Source organism: Acomys russatus, chromosome 7 (assembly GCF_903995435.1).
Source record: "Acomys russatus chromosome 7, mAcoRus1.1, whole genome shotgun sequence".
NCBI classification, from domain to species: Eukaryota; Metazoa; Chordata; class Mammalia; order Rodentia; family Muridae; genus Acomys; species Acomys russatus.
Genome location: NC_067143.1, coordinates 17,030,464 through 17,052,090, shown reverse-complemented (window position 1 = coordinate 17,052,090; position 21,627 = coordinate 17,030,464). Strand labels below are relative to the sequence as shown.

Here is a 21,627-nt window from a genome sequence, read left to right as displayed (position 1 = left end):
AGGGAGCTAATTCTAAGGTCTCCGGAAGGGAGCTAATTCTAAGGTCTCCGGAAGGGAGCTAATGCGGAAGGTTTCTCGTGAGGAGGAATAGTGAAAGTATGGGTGCGTCACCTTCTCACCTGGTTTTCGCTGCCCTCCGAGAATTATTAAAATCAAAGGGACTTAAGATTAAAAGTAAAACCTTAGAGACCTTCCTGACTGAATGTGATACAGTGGCCCCTTGGTTCGCGGTGTCTGGCCACCTTTCCCTCCCAAGTTGGAACAAATTAGGTAAGGATTTGGACTTTGCCTGGGACCAAGGAGACTTGAAAGCCAGGGTAAGGCCGATATGGAAATTGGTCCGTAGTTGCTTGTCAGATACTAGGTGCTGTCAGGCAGTAGAAGCTGGAAATCAAGCTCTTGAACAGTTGAAGGAAGGAAGATCTGAGAAATCAGGTAAAGGAAGCGAGCTTAGTGAGGAATCCAGTTCAGAGAATGATATTGAGGAACTAGTAAACAAGATGGAGGGGACCGGACTATATCCGGATTTGTCTCCGTACAGAAAGGAGACGCCAGAAAAAGAGGAAGTTAAAGGAAGGGGAGTGGCCAAGGCTAAGACGGAAGTTGCCTTGCCCCCTCCCTACAGTGTGCCTAATCTAAAACCAGAGCCAACTAACGTTGGTCGGTCTTTATGCCCACAGGTTTGGAAAGAGGTCAGGGCAAGTGCCTTGGGGTTTCCAGGGTTTCAAGATGCTCAGGGAAATCGCTACCATGAGCCCCTACATTTTAAAATAGTAAAATCCCTTGCAGAGGCTGTACGTGCCTATGGTGTCTCGGCATCCTTTATGGTATCGAAGATAGAGAGTTTAAGTAGACACTGCATGACACCCACCGATTGGAGTAGCCTTGTTAAGCATGCCTCACTCCTGGTCAGTATCTTGATTGGAAGGCTTTCTTGATAGAATTTGCCACCGAACAGGCCGCAGCTAATGGTGCTGGAGGCAATCCAGCCTGGAACAGGTGGATGTCTTATGGCAGCTGGCACAGCTAGGCTATGAATGGAAATTGCCTGGGATTTGTATTACTTCAATTCAGTATGCTAATTTCACTAAGGCTGCAAATCTATCTAAACAGCTCTCTATCCATCTTCTAAGTAACTGGTCAATCAACATCGAGGGACTGCTGAGGGAACTTCGATTGTCAATTACCACAATCAATTCCACCCGTGTTGACCTGGCTTTCACAAATGGACTTCCACTTGGCTGGTGACTGCTGTCAATCACCTGAAGGAATGGGCGGGCCTTGGGGGCTATAAGCATTACATTCTTAGGTGTGAGTGGTGTATGCCTGTGGTGTATTTGTTGTTTAAAGACGTCTCAACATCGCACTCAGGTCCTGATGGCTCAGGCGTTTGCAGCAGTTGAGGCAGGACAGTCAGCTCAAATCTGGTTGTCCATCCTGAAGAATTGACACAATGTTTTTCGCCATGCTCAGGGTGTGAGGCAAAGCACTGCACAGGAGGTACATTGTATGCAGTTAATGGCCTTCTGGGGAGCAATTCTGATTGCATGTGGGTTGGTATCACAGTCCCCACCACCAGGAAAAAGGTACCAGGCCAGGTCTGGCACTCAGCAAATGAAGGGTTTGCTTGGGAGCAGTGTGAGCAAGTGTCCATGGAACGTATGGAGCTAGGTCTGGCACTCAGGGAGTGAAGGGCTTGCTTGAGAGCAGTGTGAACAAATGCCCATACATACCGAGATCAGATCTCTACTCTCACCTGTTGCCTTCAAGTCCTGATGAGTAATGTTTCTAAAACAAAAAAGGGAAAGTGTTGAGAGCCCCCACGGACCGCACCCTAACATGGCACCTGGCACACTGCCAGAGCTGCCTCTGTAGAGAACAAACAAGTCCTTATTTGGACATAGCCCATTGCCGGCGGTAGTTCCGCCTTCTTGGCCCAATGAGGATGCGAGACATAGTGTGAGTTGATTGGATGACAGTATGCTTTATTAGTGGTTGGCAGGGGTGATTCAGGGGGGGGGGGTTGCTTGCATGAAGAGCTTGAGTAAACTGCTTGGAGAAGAACTTGGTGGTTGTGTCTTTCTTGCTGGCTGAGGGAGACATGACAGTTTTGTAGCGCCCTGCCTGTTTACAGGCCTCTCTTATTCTCTCTGAAGTCAGCCACCCTGTGATTTTTAGAACCATCAAAAAAGCTATAACTGTCTGCTTTAGAGAAATCTCTCATAGGAACACAATTAACTACAACAGTTGCTAAACCTGAGGAGTGTAAGAGAACTCCCTTGGGATGTCTACGGAAAAGGAGAGAGTTCAGCAACTTCCAGTTTGAGAGGGTTTCAGGGGGCCAGGTTGCCAAGATGAGCTTCCTTTCCTGAAAGACTTCCTTGAACTGTTGTTGCAGGCCAGAGCCTCTGAGAGCTGCTTCTTCACTGGCACAACAGGTAAGCTTTGCATTCTTTTCACTTGACTCGATTTCTTTGCATAAAGACAGGAGAGTGACAGAGCAGCTATTTCCCTAATGAATACCTCTAACGATAAGAACGTCAGGACGACACTCTCTAGGTCATTTTTTACTGATTTATAGTACACCTTTCATTTGGAAACTTGCCGTGCCTCCTGCATTGAAGCTGTGCTCTCTCAGTGACTAAGGGATAGCACTAGCTAGAGTCAAGGAAACCCGAAATACTTTTCTCTGGAGACTTAGGAAATTTAAAATTGACTAGTGGTGTGAAGGTAATTGAGAAATGAATTTCCATTGAGCCTGTTATCTGCTGCTTTCCTTTTGTAACAAAATATATGGCATTCAACCATATTTCATCACCATGCTCTTTATCTTACTATTGCTGAAACTCACAGCCAGATTAATGGATATTTCTCTATTGATAGGTGTGGTTCCAAAAGGAAAATGATAGAATATTGGGAGTCCTGTCTGCTGGAGCATACAGGGAAGCCATTAGAGATTCAGGCCCTCCTTCTTCCATTCTTGTGGATGCTCAGGATGACTCCAATGTGTTTGCCTCATCTATTAAGTAGCTTTGCAGAGGACAGTTTTCTTCTCTTCATTTCAAGTGACAGACCATATAAATGGACCATTCTAAACCAGAGATAAGAAAACACCATTAATTAATATATCAAATAAACTAGCATATGAATGCACTACACCAGGTGGACCATCATGGACAAAAAAAATAAGGAAACGTTCTGTTGACTTTGCAATGCACTTTAAGGACCTCTAAAATGGATCACTTCTCAATCTATACAAAAAAATACAACACTATATGAGAAGACATGGAGACCACTACAGACTCAGACTCATAATCATGATGGCCCTTCCTTTTCAAATTCCTGCTAGATTCCTGATATTCTGCAAAACATTGAACTGGCCAGCCTTGGTGACTTTCATCTTGACATGAGTCAGGGAACACTAATGGAAAACATACAAAGGAGAAAAGCTTCAAAATTAAGGGAACTGAACAGTGATATGCAGAGCTTTGAAATAGATAGGGGTATATCTATTGTACAGGAGCAACAGACAGACCAAGCTCATAGGACATTCTCAATGAGGAGACTGAAATCAAATCTGAAAATTCAGATGCCTATGAAAGTCTCTTAGAAAGGACACATTGCATTTTGAATACTTGTTTGTTAGTCCTATTTACTTTGAGCCTTTTTTTTTTTTTTTTTTTTTTTTTATCATTTGAGACTCAAAGCATAGTACGCCTTCCAACAAAGTTAAATTTTTGGGGAGTTACTAATTCCTTCCCCATACATTTTTTGAAAATCTTTTCTATTATGAGGACAGAAGTGCAAGACACTACTTCAAATTTGTGGTTTTTCCCTAGCACTGTGGATAGACTGAGATCCATGACTCCTGCACAAATGTGACCTCTCCTTTCAAAGCCCATGGCCTGGCTCTCTGAGGCTTGGCTCACAGCTGAAACACTCATGTGTTGACAGAGGCCTTTTCTGGATCTATGATGACAACAAGTATCTGAGGACGTTGACTGACTTGTACAGATGCGAGCTGAGGTCCAGATATGAGGTCCCCTTGAGACAAATGAGTTTTTCAGGGCCTGTAAGGCACTCTTTGGTTTTGACAGGAGATGGACACTTGTGCACATTGTCTCCTCGACCCTAGAGTTTTACCCAACTGGCAGTGTTACCAGACCCAAATTTGCCTACGTTTTTTCTCCATTGTTTTCCATCTGAGAACACAATTCCATAAACTTGAAGTGTATACTTGTATATTTGTTCCAGACTAACACACGTGCCGAAGAGGAAATCCACAGATGATTAGGGCCTGATACATCCCTTCCAGACCATACATGCACCTCTCTTCTACCCTAGAAAGGCCACTCTTTCTAATATGTATTTAATTGACATTGAGATAGAAAGGCTCATGCCATTTTAAAATGTATTCTTTGAGGAACAGATCTTTGCTCTTCTTTTACCCAAATTTGTGTCCATGGTGAGGTCCCCACAATATGCCCTGTGTCATTCACTTTATTTTATTTTTTAACACATTTTTATTGAAAAATAAAATAATTCATATTACATCTCATTTTCTATCCCATCACATACATCCTCCCATTCCTCCCTCCCTCCCACTTTCACCCCAATCCGCCTTCCCTATGACTGTGACCAAGGGGGACCTCCTCCCCCTGAATATGGTGCTAGGGCATCAAGTATCTTCTTGGTAGTCCGCTATCCTTCCTCCAAGTGCCATTGGGCCTCCTCAACAAAGGGACATGGCCAAATATGGGGCACCAGAGATCCTATGAAAGTCAGTCCCCAGTCTCCACGTAACTGTGGAGAATGTTCTGTCCCTTGGTTTGATCTGGGTAGGGTTTTGATGATGGCTGCACGTTTTTTCCTTGGTTGGTGCCTTTGATCAAGCAGCACCCCTGGGCTCAGATCCACCCATTATAATGTTGTCTTGTAGGTTTCTAGGACCCTCTGGATCCACCTACTTCCCTATCCCCTGTATTTTTCTAACCTATAGTCTCAATAGGATGTTCTCACCTCTATCCCACTTTCCTGGTAGGTGCAGATTTTCATGGGACCTGCTCCTTGGGCTAGTGTCCAGTTATAAGTGAATATATACCATTTGAGTCTCTCTGCTTCTGGGTTAGCTCACTCATTATGATCATTTCTAGTTCAATCCATTTGTCCACAAATTTCAGGAATTCCTTGTTTTTAATAGCTGAGTAGTAATCCATAGTGTATATGTACCACAGTTTCTTTATCCATTTTTCTACTGATGGACACCTAGGCTGTTTCCATGTTCTGCCTATTATGAATAAGGCTGCTATGAACATAGTTGAACAAATTTTCTTGTTGTGTGCTGGAGCATCTTCTGGGTATATTCCAAGGAGTTGGATAGCTGGGTCTTGAGGAAGCCCTATTCCCATTTTTCTAAGGTAGCAACAGATAGATTTCCAAAGTGGCTGTACTAGTTTGCATTCCCACCAGCAATGAAGGAGTGTTCCTCTCTCTCCACATCCTCGCCAGCATGTGTTGTCACGTGAATGTTTGATTTTAGCCATTATGATGGGTGTAAGATGGAATCTCAGAGTTGTTTTGATTTGCATTTCTCTGATGACTTGAGATGTTGAGCATTTCTTTAAGTGTTTCTCAGCCATTTGATATTCCTCTGTTGAGAATTCTCTGTTTAATTCTTAGCCCCATTTCTCAACTGGATTATTTGGTTTGGTGGCATTTAATTTCTTGAGTTCTTTATAAAGTTTGGGTATTAGACCTTTGTAAGATGCAGGGTTGGTGAAGATTAATTCCCAGTCTGTAGGCTGTCGCTTTGTTCTTTTGGCAGTGTCTCCTGCCTTACAGAAGCTTCTCAGCCTCATGAGGTCCCATTTATTATTTGTTGTCCTTAAGGCCTGGGCTGTTGGTGTTCTGTTCAGAAAGTTGTCTCCAGTGCCAGTGTGTTCCAGGCTCTTCCTCAATTTTTCTTCTAACTGATTTAGTGTCTCTGGTTTTATATTGAGGTCTTTAATCCATTTGGACCTGAGCTTTGTACATGGTGACAAGTATGGGTCCAATTGCATTTTTCTACATGTAGAAATCCAGTTAGACCAGCACCATTTGTTGAAGATGCTATCCTTTTTCCATTGAATAGATTTGGCTTCTTTGTCAAAAATCAGGTGACCATATGTGTGTGGATCCATATCTGGGTCTTCAATTTGATTCCATTGATCAACCAGCCTATTGCTGTGCAGTACCATGCTGTTTTAATTACTATTCCTCTATAGTACAGCTTGAGATCAGGTATGGAGATTCCTCCTGAGGATCTTTTATTGTATTATATTGTTTTAGCTATTCTGGGTTTTTTGTTTTTCCATATAAAGTTGAGAATTGACCTTTCAATGTCTTTAAAATATTGTGTAGGTATATTGGTAAGGATTGCATTGAATCTGTAAATTGCTTTTGGTAAAATGGCCATTTTTACTATGTTGATTCTCCCAATGCACAAACAGGGGAGATCCCTCCATCTTCTCAAGTTACCTTCAATCTCTTTCTTTAGGGACTTAAAGTTTTTTTCAAAAAAGTCTTTCACTTGCTTGGTTAGCATTACTCCTAGGAATTTTATATTGCTTGTGACTAATGTGAAGGGTGTAGATTTCCTAATTTCTTCCTCTGTATGATTGTCATTTATGTATAGGAAGGCTACTGATTTTTTTTTGAGTTAATTTTGTAACCAGCCAGTTTGCTGAACGTGCTTATCAACTAAAGGAGTTCTCTAGTGTAATTTTGGGGGTCACTTATGTACACTATCATATCATCTGCAAATAGGGATAGTTTGACTTCTTCCTTTCCCATTTGGATCCCCTTGATCTCCTTGTGTTGTCTTATTGCTCTGGTTAGGACTTCAAGAACTATATTGAAGAGATATGGAGAAAGTGGGCAGCCTTGTCTGGTCCCTGATTTTAGAGGAATTTCCTTGAGTATCTCTCCATTTAATTTGATGTTGGCTATTGGCTTGCTGTATATAGCCTTTATTATGTTTAGATAAGTGCCTTGTATCCCCGATCTCTCCAACACTTTAAACATGAATGGGTGTTGGATTTTGTCAAATGCTTTTTCTGCATCTAAGGAGATGAACATGTGGTTTTTTTTTCTTTAGTTTGTTTATATGGTGGATTACATTGATGGATTTCCGTATATTAAACCATCCCTGCATGCCTGGAATGAAGCCTACCTGGTCATGATGAATGACATCTTTGATATGTTCTTGTATTCGTTTTGCGAGTATTTTATTGAGTATCTTTGCATCAATGTTCATAAAAGAAATCGGTCTGAAGTTCTCTTTTTTTGTTGGGTCTTTGTGAGGTTTAGGTATCAACGTGACTGTGGCCTCATAGAAAGAATTTGGTAATGTTCCATCCAATTCTATCTTTTGGAGTAGCTTGAAGAGTATTGGTATTAGCTCCTCTTTGAAGGTCTGATAGAATTCTGTACTGAAACCATCTGGCTTTGGGCTTTTTTTGGTTGGGAGACTATCAATGATTGCTTCTATTTCTATAGGAGAAATAGGCCTATTTAATTTGTTTATCTGATCTTGATTCAATTTTGGCAAGTGGAATCGATCAAGAAAAATGTCCATTTCCCTTAGATTTTCAAATTTTGTGGCATATATGCCTTTAAAGTAGGATCTTATGATTCTTTGTATTTCTTCAGTGTCTGTTGTTATGACTCCCTTTTCATTTCTGATTTTGTTGATTTGGATACTGTCCCTCTGCCTTTTAGTTAGTTTGGCTAATGGTCTGTCTATTTTGTTGATTTTCTCAAAAAACCAGCTCCTGGTTTTGTTGATTCTTTGAATTGTTCTTTTTATTTCTAATTTATTGTTTTCAGCCCTGAGTTTGATTATTTCCAGATGTCTACTCCTCTTGGGTGATTCTGCTTCTTTTGTTTTCTAGGGCTTCCAGTTCTGTTGTTAAGTTGATTATGTGGGATGTTTCCAATTTCTTTTTAAAGGCACTTAGTGCTATGAATTTTCCTCTTAGCACTGCTTTCAATGTGTCCCACAAATTTGGATATGTTGTTCCATCATTTTCATTGAATTACAGGAAGTCTTTTATTTCTTCCTTTATTTCTTCCATGACCCACATGTCATTAAGTAGAAAGTTGTTTAGTTTCCATGTGTGAATAGGCTTTTTGTTATTTCTGTTGTTGTTGAAGTCCAGCCTTAGACCATGGTGATCTGTTAAGATACAAGGTATTATTTCAATATTCTTGTATCTGTTGAGGCTTGCTTTGTGACCTACTATGTGATCAATTTTGGAAAAGGTTCTATGGGGTGCTGAGAAGAAAGTATAGTCTTTTGTGTTTGGGTGGAAAGTTTTGTACACATCTGTTAGATCCATTTGATTCATGGCGTTGGTTAGTGATTTTATTTCTTGGCTTAGTTTCTGTTTCAAAGACCTATCCTTCAGTGAAAGTGGAGTGTTGAAGTCTCCCACTATTAATGTGTTGGAATCAATGAGTGGTTTAAGCTTTGTTAATAGTTCTTTTACAAATGTGGGTGCCCTTGTATTTGGAGCATAGATGTTCAGAATTGTGATGTCATCTTGGTTGATTTTACCCTTGATGAGTATGACGTGTCCTTCCTCGTCTCTTTTGATCAATTTTGGTTGAAAGTCTATTTTGTTGGATATTAGGATGGCTACCCCTGCTTGCTTCCTGTGACCATTAGCTTGGAATATTTTTGCCCAGCCTTTTACCCTGAGGCAATGTCTGTCCTTGTTGGTGAGATGTGTTTCTTGGATGCAAGAGAATGTTGGGTCTTGTTTATGCAACAATTCTGTTAGTCTATGTCTTTTTATTGGAGAATTGAGACTGTTGATGTTCAGAGATATTAATGACCAGTGACTGTTAAGTCCTTTCATTTTGATGTTTTTTTAAGTTGAGGGTTTTTGAGGTTGTGATTTTGCCATGGTGTAGTTATCTATTTCCTGTGTAGTTTTGGTTGTAACTCATTCCTGTGTGGTGGAGATTTCCTTCTAGTAGCTTCTGTAATGCTGGATTTGTGGATAGGTATTGGTTGAATTTCTTCCTGTCATGAAATATTTTGTTTTCTCCATCTACGGTTATTAATAGTTTCACTGGGTACAGTAGTCTAGTCTGGCATCTGTGGTCTCTTAGGGTTTGCAGGACCTCTGTCCATGCCCTTCTGGCTTTCATGGTCTCAGCTGAGAAGTCAGGTGTAATTCTGATAGGTTTGCCATTGTATGTTACTCTGTTTTCTTCCCCTTGCAGCTTTTAAAATTTTTTCTTTAGTCTGTATACTTTGTGTTTTGATTATTATATGGTGGGAAGATTTTCTTTTCTGATCTATTCTATTTGGTGTTCTATAGGCCTCTTGTATGTTCATATGCATCGCTTTCTTCAGATTGGGAAATTTTTCTTGTATAATTTGGTTGAAGATATTTTCTGGGCCATGGCGTTGGGCGTCTTCTTTATCCTCAATGCCTATTATTCTCAGGTTTCTTCTTTTCATGGTGTCCTTGATTTCTTGGATGTTCTGTGTTAGGAACTTTTCTGATTTAGTATTTTCCTTGATGGTTGATTCAAGTTCTACAATTGTATCTTCAAGTCCCGAAATTCGCTCCTCCGTTTCCTGGATTCTGTTTGAGAAGGCCATCTCTTTGTTGGCTGCTTTCTTCTCTATGGTCTCTCAGTCACATTTTTCTTCTGTGTGTTCCTTTATCATAGATTCCGTTTTTGACCTCAGATCTTGAAGTGTTTTTTTTTTTATTTCCTTCATCTGTCTGTTTGTATTTTTCTGAAATTCTTCCAGTGCCTTTCTATATGACTCTTTTATGTCCTCCACCTGCTTGGCTGCCTCCTCCCGCAGTTGTTTACAGATTTCATCTCTTTCTTCCATTATCATCTTCCTTACTAAGGAGTTGAGGTCATTTTCTTGTATTTCAATTGCTTTTGGGTTCTCCAGGTTGCTTTCATTGGGATTGTTGGGATCTGGAGATTCAAAACTGTTTTGGTTTTTGTTTGTATTCTTTCACTGTCCTCTTGTCATTTTGGTGTCTCTGATGTTGGGAGGTAGCTTCTGGTGACCTTCACTGGTTGAGAGTGGATAGTTGGTGAATGATTATTGGTCGCGTGCTCTTGCCTGTAGGGATCAGGTAATTTTCCTCCTGACACAGGCAGGTGACCTAGTTTCCACTCCTGGAGACTTTGTTCTACACCTTAGACTCTGGGCTGGGTCAGCAGAAGTAGGCTTCTGACTGGTTCCTTTCACATTAGTGTTGTGATTCAGGCCTGCTGATATGGGGTCTCAGATCGTGCTGGCAAGCTCTGATTGGGCAAGATGTTCTCAGTTGTCTGCACTACCCGCAGCGCTATAGCTCAGACCTCGCCCAGCTCAGACCCACTGAGCTAAATGCACCTTTTAAACCAGCATATACACACCTCTGGGGTGTCTAGTCTTTCCCTAGGGGGTGGGAGATCCTGCCGATGCTGTGTGTAGTGTCCACACTAAGTTCTAACTGCTGGGATCTGTAGGCTTAGGCCCTGCGCTCTGTTCCAATATGGGCCCGGTATGGCCCCGCTAACTGCACGCTGCTACCTCTGAGCAAGATGGACGCAAGGAGTTCAGTAACCGGCACTCTGTTCCAAAGTGTGCCTGGTTTGGCGCCACGGGTTGTGTGCACTCTCTCTGAGCTAGGCGGACACAAGCACCTCAATATCCCCTGCACTGTTCCAAAGTGAGCATGGTATGGTGTGGCAGGCAGGGCGCCCCTCTCTCTGAGCTAGGTGGATCCAAGCAGCTCAGTAACCCGTGCACTGTTCCAAAGTGGGGAGGGTATGGCGCCGCAGGCTGGGCGCCACTATCTCTGAGCTAGGTGGGCCCAGTTGCCTGTGTTTCCACGCGGCATGGGGGTCCTCAGCAGATTTGCGTGGGACAGGTGGATGGCACCAAGGGCAGCTTCCCCTCTTTCCCTGTAACTTCCAAAGACCCGAGGCTCCGGTAGCAACCTGGACTCTGAACTCGGGCTTTATCTGCCAGCTGCGGCACGCAGGTGGGTTCCGTCCGAGCATCTGGAGAGTGGGTTCAGGGACTCCATGAACTGAAACTTGACTCCGGGAGAGGCCCACCTGTGGTCTGCACCCTGCGGGACCTACCCACCTATAGTTCCCTGGATTTAATAGTCTGGCTCCAGTAAAGTCCCGGGACTCCGTGCAGTTGATCAGATACAGGCCTCCCTTATTCTCTCTGAAGTCAGCCACCCTGTGATTTTTAGAACCATAAAAAGATATAACTGTCTGCTTTAGAGAAATCTCTCATAGGACCACAATGAACTACAACAGTTGCTAAACCTGAGGAGTGTAAGAGGACTCCCTTGAGATATCTAAGGAAAAGTGAAGGGTTCAGCACCTTCCGGTTTGAGATGGTCCAGGGGGACAGGTTGCCGAGATGAGCTTCCTTTCCTGAAAGACTTCCTTGAACTGTTGTTGCAGGCCAGAGCCTCTGAGAGCTGCTTCTTCACTGGCACAACAGGTAAGCTTTGGATTCTTTTCACATGACTCGTTTTCTTTGTGTAAAGACATGAGAGGTTCTGGGTAGCTATTTCCCTCATGAATAGCTCTAACAATAAGAACGTCTGGACGACACTCTCTAGGTCATTTTTTACTGATTTATAGTACACCGTTCATTTTGAAACTTGCCGTGCCTCCTGCATTGAAGCTGTGCTCTCTCATTGACTAAGAGATAACACTAGCTAGAGTCAAGGAAAACCCATAATACCTTTCTCTGGAGACTTAGGGAACTTAAAATTGACTAGTGGTGTGAAGGTAATTGAGAAATGAATTTCCATTGAGCCTGTTATCTGCTGCTTTTCGTTTTGTAACAAAATATGTGGCGTTCAACCATATTTCATCGCCAAGTTCTTTATCTTACTATCGCTGAAACTCATAGCCAGATTAATGGATGTTTCTCTACTGATAGGTGTGGTTCACAAAGGAAAATGATAGAATATTGGGAGTCCAGCCCACTGGAGCAAACGGGGAACCCATTAGAAATTCAGACCCTCCTTCCTCCGTTCTTCTGGATACTCAGAATGCCACCAAAGTGTTTGCCCCACCTATTAAGTAGCTTTGCAGAGGATAGTTTGCTTCTCTTCATTTCAAGTGACAGACCATATAAATGGACCATTCTAAACCAGAGATAAGAAAACACCATTAACTAATATATCAAACACATTAGCCTATGAGTGCACTACACCAGATTGCCCATCATGGACAAAACAATAAGGAAACGTTCTTTTGACATTGCAATGCATTTTAAGGACCTCTAAAATGGATAATTTCTCAATCTATACAAAAAAAATACAACACTATATGAGAAGACATGGAGACCGCTACAGACTCAAACTCATATCAAGATGGCCCTTCCTTTTGAAATTCCTGCTAGATTCCTGATATTATGCAGAACATTGAACTGGGCCGCCTTTGTGACTTTCATCTTGACATGAGTAAGGGAACATTAATGGAGAACATACAAAGGAGAAAAGCTTCAAAATTGAGGGAACTGAACAGTGATATGCAGAGCTTTGAAATAGATAGGGGTATATCTATTGTACAGGAGCAACAGAGACCAAACTCAACAGACATTCTCGATGAGGAGACTGAAATCAAATCTGAAAATTCAGATGCCTATGAAAGTCTCTTAGAAAGGACACATTGCATTTTGAATCCTTGTTTGTTAGTCCTAGTCACCTCGAGCCTTATTTTTATCATTTGAGACTCAAAGCATAGTATGCCTTACAACGAAGTTGAATTTTTGGGGAGTCAGCAATACCTTCCCCATATGTTTTTTGAAAATCTTCTCTATTATGAGGACAGAAGTGCAAGACACTTACTTCAAGATCCTGGTTGTTCCCTAGCACTTTTGATAGACTGAGATCCATGACTCCTGCACAAATGTGACCTCTCCTTTCAAAGCCCAGGGGCTGGCTCTCTGAGGCTTGGATCACAGTGAAATACTCATGTGTTGACAGAGGCCTTTTCTGGATCTATGATGACAACAAGTATCTGAGGACGTTGACTGACTTGTACATATGTGAGCTGAGGTCCAGATATGAGGTCCCCATGAGACAAATGTGTTTTTCAGAGCCTGGAAGGCACTCTTTGGTTTTGACAGGAGATGGACACTGTGCACATTGTCTTCTTGACCCTAGAGTTTTACCCAAATGGTAGTGTTACCCGACCCAAATATCCCTAAGATTTTTCTCCATTGTTTTGCATCTGAGAACACAATTCCATAGACTTGAAGTCTATACCTGTATATTTGTTCCAGACTAACGCACGTACCGAAGAGAAAATCCACAGATGATTAGGGCCTGAAAGATCCCTTCCGGACCATACATGCACCTCTCTTCTACCCTAGAAAGGCCACTCTTTCTGATATGTATTTATGTGGCAGAGAGATAGAAAGGCTCGTGCCATTTTAAAATGTATTCTTTGAGGACCATATCTTTCCCCTTCTTTTACCCAAATTTGAGTCCATGGTGAGGTCCCCACAATAGGCCCTGTGTCATTAACTTTATATATTTGAGGGAAATTGCCTTTGTCTTTTGGTCTGGAACCATTCTGGATATTAAGGGACGGCTCTTCATGCTGTGTAACATACCAATTGGAACTATATACAGGTTTCCATGTTCTCATCGATGACAAGGTAGCATTGCAATGTCATACAGAACAAGTTTCAATTAAGCCCCTGTTCCTGTAGTGGAAGCTCCTCCTGTGGAATCACAATCATTGAAGTGTATTACTCTGCTTCTACAGAGTATGTGTTATGATTGGCATACAGATATCCTTCTCATACTACTTGCTGGGCACAAGCAGAAACCCGACATCACAAGCAGAAACCCAACATCACTTCCCAAATCATTTTTTTTTCCTTATTCAACCGTTGGAAACAATTTCACATTAAAAATTATGAAAGCAAAAGACTACATTGCAGCCATTATACAGAGCATAGAGGGAATGGCTTAGACCATCTTAACCCAACGCCCAAGGGAAGAGGGACCACACAGCAAATATAACCACTATCAATAGGCCAGAAACATCACGTTCAACCACAACACACCCACATATGCTGAATCAACCGGACATATAGTTACAATGGGCTTACTTCACATATTATACTCTTTGAATTATGCCCTCTTCAACAGAGCTTTACGGCTTGCATGGCCAATAGATTGCATTATCCAAGGTAATACACATAATGCAAAGAATTGATACCATGATACGTTAATCAAAACACTTTTACAGAAAATGCTTTGAAACTTTCTTCTTTTCACGAAAACTAACTTGAGTCACAGGAGCGATGCCAAAGCTCCACACCATCTTTGGTAGGAAATCCACACAATGAGTCCTGGTCACAGACTTCCTTTGACTGCAAAGGGCAACTTTAATTTCAACCCCGTGTGCAGTTGCAGAGATGGCCATGGCAAAAATCAAATGTCAAAGGCAGGACACATTCTACAAACACATAGAGTCAATTCTATGGGCAGTCTGTGGTTTTCATCGGATTTCCAGAAAAGCACCGACCAAGATTGCATGTAACCGATTCCACCTCAGCACAACAGTGCTTTGGACACTTTTTAGTAATGTGAATTAGATTATATTATATGAGTGATATTTGTTTTGTAGCTCCCTGCCTGTTTACAGGCCTCCCTTATTCTCTCTGAAGTCAGCCACCCTGTGATTTTCAGAACCATCAAAAAAGCTATAACTGTCTGCTTTAGAGAAATCTCTCATAGGACCACAATTAACTACAAGAGTTGCTAGATCTGAGGAGTGTAAGAGAACTCCCTTGGGATATATAAGGAAAAGGGAAGGGTTCAGCAACTTCCGGTTTGAAAGGGTCCAGGGGGACAGGTTGCTGAGATGAGCTTCCTTTCCTGAAAGACTTCCTTGAACTGTTGTTGCAGGCCAGAGCCTCTGAGAGTTGCTTCTTCACTGGCACCACAAGTAAGCTTTGGATTCTTTTCACATGACTCAATTTTTTTGCGTAAAGACATGAGAGGTTCTGGGTAGCTATTTCCCTCATAAATAGCTCTAACAATGAGAACGTCTGGACGACACTCTCTAGGTCATTTTTTTTTTACTGATTTATAGTACACCATTCATTTTGAAACTTGCCATGCCTCCTGCATTGAAGTAGTGCTCTCTCAGTGACTAAGGGATAACACTAGCTAGAGTCAAGGAAAACCCGTAATACCTTTCTCTGGAGACTTAGGAAACTTAAAATTGACTAGTGGTGTGAAGGTAATTGAGAAATGAATTTCCATTGAGCCTGTTATCTGCTGCTTTCCTTTTGTAACAAAATATGTGGCATTCAACCATATTTCATCAGCAAGTTCTTTATCTTACTATCGCTGAAACTCATAGCCAGATTAATGGATATTTCTCTACTGATAGGTGTAGTTCACAAAGGAAAATGATAGAATATAGGGAGTCCAGCCCACTGGCGCACACGGGGAACTCATTGGAGATTCAGGCCCTCCTTCTTCCGTTCTCTGGATGTTCAGAATGCCACCAATGTGTTTGCCCCTCTTATTAAGTAGATTTGCAGAGGATAGTTTGCTTCTCTTCATTTCAAGTGACAGACCATAGAAATGGACCATTCTAAAGCAGAGATAAGAAAACACCATTAATTAATATATCAAACACACCAGCCTATGAGTGCACTACACCAGATTGCCCATCATGGACAAAACAATAAGGAAACATTCTGCTGTCTTTGCAATGCAGTTTAAGGACCTCTAAAATTTATCACTTGTCACTCTATACAAAATTATACAACACTATATGAGAAGACAGGGACACCGCTACAGACTCAGACTCATAAACAAGATGGCCCTTCCTTTGAAAATTCCTGCTAGATTCCTGATAATATGCAAAACATTGAACTGGCCAGCCTTTGTGACTTTCATCTTGACATGGGTTAGGGAACATTAATGGAGAACATACAAAGGAGAAAAGCTTCAAAATTGAGGGAACTGAACAGTGATTTGCAGAGCTTTGAAATAGATAGGTGTATATCTATTGTACAGGAGCAACAGAGAGACCAATCTCAAAACACGTTCTCGATGAGGAGACTGAAATCAAATCGGAAAATTCAGATGCCTATGAAAGTCTCTTAGAAAGGGCACATTGCATTTTGAATCCTTGTTTGTTAGTCCTAGTCACCTTGAGCTTTTTTTTTTTTTATCATTTGAGACTCAAAGCATAGTATGCCTTCCAATGAATTTGAATTTTTGGGGAGTCAGCAATTCCTTCCCCATACATTTTTTGAAAATCTCCTCTACTATGAGGACAGAAGTGCAAGACACTTACTTCAAGATCCTGGTTGTTCGCTAGCACTTTTGATAGACAGAGATCCATGAGTCCTGCACAAATGTGACCTCTCCTTTCAAAACCCAGGGGCTGGCTCTCTGAGGCTTGGCTCACAGTGAAATACTCATGTGTTGACAGAGGCCTTTTCTGGATCTATGATGACAACAAGTATCTGAGGACATTGACTGACTTGTACAGATGCGAGCTGAGGTCCACATATGAGGTGCCCTTGAGACAAAAGTGTTTTTTAGAGCCTGGAAGGCACTCTTTGGTTTTGACAGGAGATGGACACTTGTGCACATTGTCTCCTTGACCCTAGAGTTTTACCCAACTGGCAGTGTTACCAGACCCAAATTTGCCTAAGATTTTTCTCCCTTGTTTTCTTTCTGAGAACACAATTCCATAGACATGAAGTGCATACCTGTATATTTGTTCCAGATTATTGCAGGTGCCGAAGAGGAAATCCACAGATGATTAGGGCCTGATACATCCCTTCCAGACCATACATGCACATCTCTTCTAGCCCAGAAAACCACTCTTTCTGATATGCATTTAATTGGCAGGGAGTTGGAAATGCTCATGCCATTTAAAAATGTATTCTTTGAGGACCATATCTTTCCCCTTTTTTTACACAAATTTGAGTTCATGGTGAGGTACCCACAATATGCCCTGTGTCATTCACTTTATATATGTGTGGGAAATTGCCTTTGTCCTTTGGTCTGGAACAATTCTGGATATTAAGGGACTGCTCTTCATGCTGTGTAACATACCAATTGGAAGTATATATAGGTTTCCATGTTCTCATCGCTGACAAGGTAGCATTGCAACGTCATACAGAACAAGTTTCAATTAAGCCACTGTCCCTGTAGTGGAAGCTCTTCCTGTGAATCAACAATCATTGAAGTGTATTACTCTGCTTCTACGGAGTATGTGTTATGATTGGCATACAGATATCCTTCTCATACTACTTGCTGGGCACGAGCAGAAACCCGACATCACAAGCAGAAACCCGACATCACAAGCAGAAACCCAACATCACATCCCAAAGAGTTTTTTTTTCTTATTGAACACTAGAAAACAATATAACAGGAAAAATTACCAAAGCAAAAGACTACATTGCAGCCATTTTACAGAGGATAGAGGGAATGGCTTAGACCATCTTAACCCAATGCCCAAGGGAAGAGAGTCCACACAGCAAATATAACCACTATCAATAGGCCAGAAACATCAAATTCAACCACAAAACACCCACATATGCTGAATCAGCCGGCCATGTAGTTAGGATGTGCTTATTTCACATGATTTATACTCTTTGATTTGTGCCCTCTTCAACAGAGTTTGACAACTTGCATGGTCAATAGACTGCATTATCCAAGGTAAGACACAAAGTGTTACATACTGGAAAAAATTGATACCATGATACGTTAATCACAACACTTTTACAGAAAGTGCTTTGAAACTTTCTTCTTTTCACAAAAACTAATTTGAGTCACACGAGCCAATGCCAAAGCTCCACAACATCTTTGGTAGGGAAATCCACACTTTGAGACCTGGTCACAGACTTCCTTTGAGTGCAAAGGGCAACTTTAATTTCAACCCCGTGTTCAGATGTAGAACTGGCCATTGCAAAAATCAAATGCCTAAGGCTGGACACATTCTAGAAAGACATGGAGTCAATTCCATAGAGAGTCTGTGGTTTTTCATCAGATTTGCACAAAAGGACCGACCAAGACTGCATGTAACCGATTCCCCCTCAGGACAACAGGGATTTGGACACTTTTTAGTAATGTGAATTAGATTATATTATATGAGTGATATTTGTTTTGTAGCTCCCTGCCTGTTTACAGGCCTCCCTTATTCTCTCTGAAGACAGCCACCCTCTGATTTTTAGAACCATCAAAAAAGCTATAACTGTATGGTTTCGAGAAATCTCTCATAGGAACACAATTCACTACAACAGTTGCTAAACCTGAGGAGTGTAAGAGAACTCCCTTGGGATATCTAGGGAAAAGGGAGGTGTTCAGAAACTTCCGGTTGGAGATGGTCCAGGGGGACAGGTTGCGGAGATGAGCTTCCTTTCCTGAAAGACTTCCTTGAACTGTTGTTGCAGGCCAGAGCCTCTGAGAGCTGCTTCTTCACTGGCACCACAGGTAAGCTTTGGATTCTTTTCACATGACTCGTTTTCTTTCTGTAAAGACATTAGAGGTTCTGGGTAGCTATTTCCCTCATGAATAGCTCTAACAATAAGAACGTCTGGACGACACTCTCTAGGTCATTTTTTACTGATTTATAGTACACCGCTCATTTTGGAACTTGCCGTGCCTCCTGCATTGAAGCAGTGCTCTCTCAGTGACTAAGGGATAACACTAGCTACAGTCAAGGAAAACCCGAAATACCTTTCTCTGGAAACTTAGGAAACTTAAAATTGACTAGTGGTGTGAAGGTAATTGAGAAATGAATTTCCATTGATCCTGTTATCTGCTGCTTTCCTTTTGTAACAAAATATGTAGCGTTTCAACCATATTTCATCACCAAGTTCTTTATCTAACTATCGCTGAAACTCATAGCTAGATTAATGGATATTTCTCTACTGATAGGTGTAGTTCACAAGGGAAAATGTTAGAATATTGGGAGTCCAGCCCACTGGAGCACAAGGGGAACCCATAAGAGATTCAGACTTTTCTTCCTCCGTTCTTCTGGATACTCAGAATGCCACCGATGTGTTTGCCCCACCTATTAAGTAGCTTTGCAGAGGATAGTTTGCTTCTCTTCATTTCAAGTGACAAACCATATAAATGGACCATTCTAAACCAGAGATAAGAAAACACCATTAATTAATATTTCAGACACAACGGCCTATGAGTGCACTACACCAGATTACCCATCATGGACAAAACAATAAGGAAACCTTCTGTTGACATTGCAATGCATTATAAAAACCTCTAGAATGGATAACTTCTCAATCTATAAAAAAAAAAAATACAACACTATATGAGAAGACATGGAGACCGCCACGGACTCAGACTCATATCAAGATGTCCCTTCCTTTTCAAATTTCTGCTACATTCCTGATATTCTGCAAAACATTGAACTGGGCCGCCTTTGTGACTTTCATCTTGACATGAGTAAGGAGCACTAATGGAGAACATACAAAGGAGAAAAGCTTCAAAATTGAGGGAACTGAACAGTGATATGCAGAGCTTTGAAATAGATAGGGTTATATCTACTGTACACGAGCAACAGAGAGACCAATCTCAAAAGACATTCTCGATGAGGAGACTGAAATCCAATCTGAAAATTCAGATGGCTATGAAAGTCTCTTAGAAAGGACACATTGCATTTTGAATCCTTGTTTGTTAGTCCTAATCACCTTGAGCCTTTTTTTTTTTTTTTTTTTTTTTTTATCATTTGAGACGCAAAGTATCATATGCCTTCCAACGAAGTTGAATTTTTGGGGAGTCAGCAATTCCTTCCCCATACATTTTTTGAAAATCTTCTCTATTATGAGACAGAAGTGCAAGACACTTACTTCAAGTTCCTGGATTTTCCCTAGCACTTTTGATAGACTGAGATCCATGACACTTGCAGAAATGTGACCTCTCCTTTCAAAGCCCAGCGCCTGGCTCTCTGAGGCTTGGCTCACAGTGAAATACTCATGTGTTGACAGAGGCCTTTTCTGGATCTATGATGACAACAAGTATCTGAGGACGTTGACTGACTTGTACAGATGCGAGCTGAGGTCCAGATATGAGGTCCCCTTGAGACAAATGAGTTTTCAGAGCCTGGAAGGCACTCTTTGGTTTTGACAGGGGATGGACACTTGTGCACATTGTCTCCTTGACCCTAGAGTTTTACCCAACTGGCAGTGTTACCAGACCCAAATTTGCCTAAGATTTTTCTCCCTTGTTTTTCATCTGAGAACACAATTCCATAGACTTGAAGTGTATACCTGTATATTTGTTCCAGACTAACACACGTGCCGAAGAGGAAATCCACAGATGATTAGGGCCTGATACATCCCTTCCAGACCATACATGCACCTCTCTTCTACCCTAGAAAGGCCACTCTTTCTGATATGTATTTAATTGGCAGGGAGATAGAAAGGCTCATGCCATTTTAAAATGTATACTTTGAGGACCATATCTTTCCCCTTTTTTTACCCAAATTTGAGTCCATGGTGAGGTCCCCACAATAGGCCCTGTGTCGTTCACTTTATTTATGTGAGGGAAATTGCCTTTGTCCTTTGGTCTGGAACCATTCTGGATATTAAGGGACTGCTCTTCATGCTGTGTAACATACCAATTGGAACTATATATAGGTTTCCATGATCTCATCGCTGACAAGGTAGCATTGCAATGTCATACAGAACAAGTTTCAATTAAGCCCCTGTCCCAGTAGTGGAAGCTCCTCCTGTGGAATCACAATCATTGAAGTGTATTACTCTGCTTCTACAGAGTATGTGTTATGATTGGCATACAGATATCCTTCTCATACTACTTGCTGGGCACAAGCAGAAACCCGACATCACAAGCAGAAACCCGACATCACTTCCCAAAGAGTTTTTTTTTTTCTTATTGAGCACTAGGAAACAATATCACAGGACAAATTACAAAAGCAAAAGGCTACATTGCAGCCATTATACAGAGGATAGAGGGAATGGCTTAGACCATCGTAACCCAATGCCCAAGGGAAGAGGGAACACACAGCAAATATAACCACTATCAATAGGCCAGAAACATCAAGTTCAACCACAACACACCCACATATGCTGAATCAACCGGCCATGTAGTTAGGATGTGCTTATTTCACACGATTATACTCTTTGATTTATGCCCTCTTCAACAGAGCTTTACAGCTCGCATGACCGATAGACTGCATTATCCAAGGTAAGACACAAGATGATACATACTGCAAAGAATTGATACCGTGATACGTTAATCACAACACTTTTACAGAAAGTGCTTTGAAACTTTCTTCTTTTCACGAAAACTAACTTGAGTCACACGAGCCAATGCCAAAGCTCCACAACATCTTTGGTAGGAAATCTACACTTTGAGACCTGGTCACAGACTTCCTTTGAGTGCAAAGGGCAACTTTAATTTCAACCCCGTGTGCAGATGCAGAGCTGGCCATGGCAAAAATCAAATGTCAAGGGCTGGACACATTCTACAAACACATAGAGTCAATTCTATGGGCAGTCTGTGGTTTTTCATCGGATTTCCACAAAAGCACCGACCAAGTCTGCAAGTCACC

General features: G+C 41.6%; 1 long non-coding RNA gene and 4 other non-coding genes across 11 annotated transcripts in view; all 5 read left to right on the top strand.

The window, feature by feature from the left end:
- LOC127191522 (uncharacterized) overlaps positions 1-21,627 on the top strand; it is an 81,209-nt gene that overhangs the window by 57,432 nt on the left and 2,150 nt on the right. For 2 of the 7 annotated variants that reach the window (XR_007830913.1, XR_007830916.1), the window contains exon 2: positions 2,399-2,438. The exons of 2 other annotated variants lie outside the window; for them this stretch is intronic. This is a non-coding gene — a long non-coding RNA (uncharacterized LOC127191522). Of the gene's footprint in view, positions 1-2,398; positions 2,439-11,490; positions 11,531-18,484; positions 18,525-21,228; positions 21,261-21,627 lie in introns of those variants that run through there. 3 more of the 7 variants (XR_007830911.1, XR_007830912.1, XR_007830915.1) reach the window with 3 other exon arrangements.
- LOC127192545 (small nucleolar RNA SNORD109A) lies at positions 3,966-4,030 on the top strand. The gene has a single exon (XR_007831014.1). It is a non-coding gene; the product is annotated as a small nucleolar RNA SNORD109A (small nucleolar RNA).
- On the top strand, positions 13,040-13,104 carry LOC127192548 (small nucleolar RNA SNORD109A). Its single transcript, XR_007831016.1, has one exon. It is a non-coding gene; the product is annotated as a small nucleolar RNA SNORD109A (small nucleolar RNA).
- On the top strand, positions 16,524-16,588 carry LOC127192549 (small nucleolar RNA SNORD109A). The gene has a single exon (XR_007831017.1). It is a non-coding gene; the product is annotated as a small nucleolar RNA SNORD109A (small nucleolar RNA).
- On the top strand, positions 20,053-20,117 carry LOC127192543 (small nucleolar RNA SNORD109A). The gene has a single exon (XR_007831012.1). It is a non-coding gene; the product is annotated as a small nucleolar RNA SNORD109A (small nucleolar RNA).